This window comes from Chiloscyllium plagiosum, chromosome 4 (genome assembly GCF_004010195.1).
Source record: "Chiloscyllium plagiosum isolate BGI_BamShark_2017 chromosome 4, ASM401019v2, whole genome shotgun sequence".
NCBI classification, from domain to species: Eukaryota; Metazoa; Chordata; class Chondrichthyes; order Orectolobiformes; family Hemiscylliidae; genus Chiloscyllium; species Chiloscyllium plagiosum.
Window position 1 is genome coordinate 22,945,695 of NC_057713.1, and position 7,136 is coordinate 22,952,830.

Below are 7,136 nucleotides of genomic sequence, written 5' to 3' on the forward strand. Positions count from 1 at the left end.
CAACTGCTCATTCCCTCTTGTCTCCTTCATTTTGTACAATTTCCCTCTCTTCAGCAAAATCAGATAATCATAAGTTTAATAAAAAACTGAAACCATCTGCTTCACCCAGTTGTCTATCAGTACCAAAGATATCAGTGCCTTGACCTGCATCATTCACCTCAGTAAGTAATGCAGTCTTCATTTCTTTTTAGCAAATATTTGGCTTCAACTTCACTGGCTGGAAGTCTGTTTCTTAAGTAAATTATTTAAGTTTGGAATTTATATAATTATAAATCTATTGACTTAACTGATTCAGGTTCAAACAAAACAAAACTTCTTCATATCCAATATGCTTTCAGGCTATATCCTGCTACTCACCAATATGTCAAATTACAGTGTCTAGAGAGATGACTAATGTAGCTGCGATGTGAAAACTGCCTAATCCTTGCCAAACTCTTCCTTTTGTTGTCTGACAGAAGCCTGCGAAAAGAAATTGAATGCTGTCATTGGTTTTACGTTAAATGGCAACATTGTTAATGTTGCTCCTAAAACTTCAGGTCTAGTTTCAGAAAGTAGTATAATTTGTGAATAATTTCTTCTAGCCTGCACAATCAGTGTACTTAAAACATAATGAAAGAGTCGAAAACGGTTTTCTTTATATTCTGAGTATGTGTGAAGCAAAAGTTGTTCTTTCTCTTCCTTTCTTAAGTTTCATCCTGCATTGCTTGCCATGAGGATTGAGATAGCTGATCCGGCTTTGCAATAACCATGCCTCTCCTGCCTTGGGAAGAAGGATTACTGGAATCTCGGAGGGCAGTTGCATTTGCACTTTATTGAGTCACTTCAGGTCCAATTAGCGGTCCATGCTCAAAGTTATGATGTGGAGCGAATGACAGAACCGATAGCTTTTCAGTGCTGAAAATGTAAGATGGAACATTCACGGATCTTTGGGGAAGAGGACATTTGTTTCCTTTTAACGCACTGGAAGATGGCAATAGGAAACTAGCTGTTTCAAATTTCTTTCCTCATTATATTGCTCATAACCAAATCAAATTGAAACTTGGTGTCTCTACTGAGCAATAGAAGAAGAGAATGCAGGACAGCAAGTTGTGAGGAGACGAGCAAAGAGGCTACTGTTGGGAAAATCAGCAAGGCTATTTTGCTCTGGTGAGAGACTGGTGCCAATGTTTATTCTCATCTGGACACCACCTTTGAAATTTACATAATCACCTGCAAGTGTGATGGAATGTAGTAGTGAGTAAGTTGTGTGTTTCTTGTTAACTGCTAACAATTATGAAAGAGAAGGAAATAGTTTGGAGAAGGTTCATTAACTTTTGTTGAACACTTTTCGTTACATGGACTAATTTGGATGAAAATATTTTAGCAATGACTCCATTACTGTTGTTGCATCATATGAATGGAACTTCCAGAACCTAAGCTGTTTGCAAACACATATACTTTGAGGGGGTTTTCATCCTGGCTCAAGGATAGAGATGTTCAGTTTCTCCCCTCTTTAATTTTTGCTTCAAATTTGAACTGATTCATTAACATATGGACAAATATTTAACAATTAACCAGCATTTAATATTAATTAGCTTCTGATTTCAGCAATTGTTATTAAACCTCGCATGTTTTGATTGATTTATATATTCTCTGCGTGCATAAACATTTCAGCTGAAGATCTCACATGGTGGACTGAATTTTGAAGGGTGAACAAATCTTTATTATTTCTGATAGGCAAAAGTGAGGACTGCAGTTGCTGGAAACCAGAGTTTAGATCAGAGTGGTACTGGAAAAGCACAGCAGGTCAGGCAACATCCGTGTGTGCGTATTTCTGTGTGTGTGTGCCCATGTACGTATGTTGGTGTGTGCATGTCTGTACTTGCACCTCTGTGTGTGCATGTCTGTGTATGTATGTCTGTGTGTGCATCTCTGTGTTTGCATATCTTTGTGTGCATCTGTTGTGTGTGTGTCTGTGTATGCATGTCAGTGTGTGCATTTCTGTTTATGCATGTCTGTATGTGCATGTCCATGTTTGTGTATGTCTGTGTGCGTGTATCTGTGTATGAATGTCTGTGTGTGCATGTCTGAGTGTGTGTGTCTGTGTGTGTGCATGTCCATGTGTGTATGTCTGTGTATGTATGTCTGTGTGTGTCTATGTGTGCATATCTGTGGGTTCATGTCTGTGTATGCATGTCTGTATGTGTGTCTGTGTGTGCACGTCTGTGTGTGCATGTCTGTGCATGCATGTCCGTATCTGTGTGTGTGTGTGTATCTGTGTATGAATGTCTGTGTGCGTGTCCATGTGTGCATGTTGGTGTGTGCATGTCTGTGTTTGCATGTCAGTATTTGCATATCTGTGTGTGTGTGTGTCTGTGTTTGAATGTCTGTTTATGCATGTCTGTGTGTGCATTTCTTGTCTGCATGATGTGAACATGTTTGTGTATGCATTTGTGGAGAAGAGTTCAGAGTTAATGTTTCAAATCCAATATGAGTCATCAGAACCCTTCTTGAGGCATTAACTCTGGATTCTTCTCCACAAATGCAGCCGGACCTGCTGAGTTCCTCCAGCATTTTCTGTGTTTGATTCAGATTTCTGGCATCTGCAGGTATTTTGTTTTTATTGTACATTGGTGGGGAGGTGTTGGCTAGAAGATGCTGCAATCAGCTCTGTCAAAGGCCAGAAACAGATTGAGAAGGATGAGGATAAATAGGATGAAGAGAGATATCTTTGACCTGGTAATATATGATCTGCATGTAACATTTTTTTAAAAATCTCATAAACATCACTGAAAACAATTAAGTGTAGTATTTGTTTCAAAATATTATCAAAATGTAACACAAATTGTTGAGGAATTTTCATATTGAAAGACGCTGTTGAAAAGTTGAGAGACACTTTGAATGCGTTACGATCATGCTGTGTCTACCTTCCTCAGAGCTGTGCAGTTTTCTGACAATGTAATGAATGCTATTGTAGTACTGCAGCAATACTAAATGCAATTATAACATTTATTAATGGACTCGTAAGCGACACTGTCTCAGATCATAGTATTAATACATTCAACGCCTTCAAATTTATTCAGTCAGACCTTATTCTGTCAACTGGAGTCCTTTTAATAACCTGTGATAAACTGCAAGGGACTAAAGGGCAGTAGACGACTGGCTGATAATGATAGCGTAGTTGAAATAGATTTGCTGGGAACTTTATGTCTTTGTTTGATGTATTCAAACTCTCCTGTGTAGGCCTCAGCAGGGCCTTTACATTTGGATTGATTATTTGAATAGGGAATGATTATTTGTCATAGCTTCTCTTTGACAGGCATTTGAAAACTGGGGTAGACAGGCAGGAGACTGGAAGAACACAGCAAGCCAGGCAGAATCAAGAGGTGGAGAAGTCAACATTTTGGGTGATGAAGGAGCGTCGCTCCGAAAACTAGTGTAATTCCAATTAAACTTGTTGGACTATAACCTGGTGTTGTGTGATGTTTAACTTTGTACACCCCAGTCCAACACCGGCATCTCCAAGTCATGCAGAAATGTTGACTTTTAATGTGAAATATAAAACATTGAATAAATGAAATAATTGTCCTTTCGAAACCTGACTACAAGAGATGGTGGTATTTGCCAACATTTATCCAATTTATTGCCACATGGGTTCACATATGATTTTGCAAGGATTTGTTTTAAGATTCTTTATAAAATTCTGTGCATTGTAAGAGTGATGCAAGTACTCTTGAAATAAAAAAAAGACAAAAAACTTCACAAGTGTCTTATAGTTATATCCTGCTTATCAAAATATCTACTTCAAGTAAAATATTGTGTGTTGTGAATGCTAACATAGAAATACACAGAATACAGGTTACAGAAAAAGGACAAACATCCCAACATATGTATCCAGTATTTCGGCTTCACATGAGCCTTTTCTATCCTGTCGCATTTCAACCCCTCGGCATATACCTCTACTACCTCTCTCCTTCTGGAATTATCTGTGCAACTTCACCTGAATTGCATCTTTACTATTTTAGGTTCAACTACTCATTGCGACAGCAAGACATGCATTCCAACCATTTTGGGTAAATAATCTTTCCCCAAACCTCTGATGCAATACATTAGGAACCATTTTACATTTATGATCTGTAGTTTTGGATTCCCCCATAGTGGAAATGTTGAACTGTTTGAAAGGCATGTTTCAATAATGAAAATGTGTAGTCAGAGCCTTTCATTACAGTAGTAAAAAAAGTCTTTGTTATTTTATTTGATGATTGAAGATTGTGAAGTGTAATTATTTGATGATGCTTAAGTTCTTTCAAGCATGTAAATAACTAAATCACATTTAAAAACCACAACATTTTTATCTTATGTTTATAGAGTGATTTTTATGAAATAAAACATCTTGAGGCACTTCACAAAAGCACAATAAAACAAAGTAAGATATTTATCCACATCAGGAAATATAATGTTTGATGACCAAATGCATTGCCTAAGAGCTAGGATTTAAGGAATGCTTTAAAGGAGTAGAAGACGTCTTGTAGGCAGAGAGGTATATGTGTGTGCGTCTGTGTGTGCATGTCTGTGTATGCATGTCTGTGTGTGTGTGCGTGTCCGTGTGTGCGCATCTCCGTGTGTGTGCCCATGTATGTATGTTGGTGTGTGCATGTCTGTACTTGCACCTCTGTGTGTGTATGTCTGTGTATGTATGTCTGTGTGTGCATTTCTGTTTATGCATGTCTGTGTGTGCATGTCCATGTTTGTGTATGTCTGTGTGCATGTATCCGTGTATGAATGTCTGTGTGTCCGTGTAAGAGTGTGTGTGTGTCTGTCTGTGCATGTCCATGCATGCATGTCTGTGTATGCATGTCTGTGTGTGTGTGTCTGTGTGTGCTTGTCTGTGCATGCATGTCTGTATCTGTGTGTGTGTATCTGTGTATGAATGTATGTGTGCGTGTCCATGTGTGCATGTTTGTGTCTGCATGTCTGTGTGTGTGTGTCTGAGTATGAATATCTGTTTATGCATGTCTCTGTGTGTTTGTGTGTGCATCTGTGTGTGCATTTTTGTGTCTGCATGTCCATATGAACATGTTTGTGCATGCATGTCTGTGTGTGTGTCTTTGTGTGCGTGTGCATGTCTGTGTCCGCATGTCCATGTGAACATGTTTACGCATGCATGTCGATGTGTACATCTTTGTGTGTGCATGTCTCTGTATGCATATCTGTGTGTGCATATCTGTGTATGCATGACTGTGTATGAATATCTGTGTTTGTTTCTGTGTGAGCATATCTGTGTGTACATGTCTGCAAGCATGTCCGTCTGTGTATGTCTGTCCGTGCATGTCTGTGTATGTGCGCGTCTGTGTATGCCTGTCTCTGTTTGCATGCCTGTGTGTGTTTGTGTATGAATATCCATGTATGCATGTTGCTGTGTGTGTGTGTCTATGTGCATGTCTATATTTGCATGTGTATGCATGTCTGCATGTGTGTCTCTGTGTATGAATGTCTGTGTGCATGTGTGTGCGTGCATGTCCATGTGTGAATGTCTCTGTGTGCATGACTATGTATGCATGTTGGTGTGTGCATGTCTGTACATGCATCTCTGTATTTACATGTCTGTGTGCATATCTGTGTGTGCATGTCTCTGTGTGTGTGCATGTCTGTGTGTGCATCTCTGTGTGTGTGTGTCTGTGTATGCATGTTAGTATGTGCATGTCTGTGTTTGTGTATGCCTGTGTTTGTTTATGCCTGTGTGTATATCTGTGTATGAATTCCTGTGTGTGATTGTCTCTGTGTGTATCTGTTTGTGCATGTCCATGCGTGCATGTCTGTGTATGTGTGTGTGTGTCTGTGTGAGCTTGTTTGGGTGTGTGTGTGTATATCCGTGTGTGCGTGTCTGTGTGTGTGTGTCCATATATGCATGTTGGTCTGTGCATGTCTGTACTTGAATCTTGGTGTTTGCATGTCTGTGTGTGCCTGGCTGTGTGTGCATGTCTGTGTGTACATGTGTTTTGTGTGTGTGTGTAAGCATGTCAGTGTGTGCATTTCTGTTTATGAATGTCTGCGTGTGCATGTCTGAGTGCATGTGTGTCTGTGTGTGCATATCTGTGTATGCACGTCTGTGTGTGTGTCTGTGTGCATGTCTGTCTGTGCATGTTTATGTATACATGTCTTTGTGTGTGCGTTTGTGTATGCATGTCTGTGATTGCATGTCGGTATTTGCATGTCTGCATGTGTGTGTCTGTGTATGAATGTCTATTTATGCGTGTCTCTGTGTGTATCTGTATGTGTATCTGTGTGCGCATGTCTGTGTTTTCATGTCTGTGGATACGTGCCTGTGTGTGCCTATCTGTGTGTACATGTCTGTCTGTGCATTCTGTGTGTTCATGTCTTTGTCCATATGTGTGTGTTTGTGTGAATGTATGTGCATGTGTGTCTGTGTGTGTGTCTGTGTGTGCATATCTGTGTGTGTGTCCGTGTTTGTGTATGTCTGTGTGTGTGCATATCTATGTATGAATGTCTGTGTGCGTGTCTGAGTGTGTGTCTGTGTGTGCATGTCCATGTGTGCATGTCTGTGTGTGTGTGTCTGTCTGTCTGTGTATCTGTGTTTGCATGTATCAGTGTTCATGTCTGTGCATATGTATTTGTGTGTGTGCCTGTGAGTGCAAGTCTGTGCATGCGTGTCTGTGTATGTATCTGTATGAGTATGCCTGTGCATGCATATCATGTGTGCATATCTGTGCATGCATGTCTGTGTGTGCATATCTGTGTATGCATGTCTCCGTGCATGTTCATGTGTGTCTGTGCATGTGTGTTTGTGTATGAATGTGCGTGTGTACATGTCTGTGTGTGTGTCTGCATGTGCATATCTGTGTATGCATGTCTCTGTGCATGTTCGTGTGTGTCTGTGCATGTGTGTCTGTGTATGAATGTGCGTGTGTGCATGTCTGTGTGGGTGTCTGCATGTGCATTTCTGTGTGTGTCTGTCTGTGTGCATTTCCATGTTTGCATATTTCTGTGTGTGTGTATTTGTGTATGAATGTCTGCCTGCGTGTCTGTGTGTGCATGTCTGTGTGTGTGTCTGTCTGTGTGCATGTCCATGTTTGTGTATGTCTGTGTGTGTGTATCTGTGTATGAATGTCTGAATGCGTGTCTGATTGTGTGTGTGT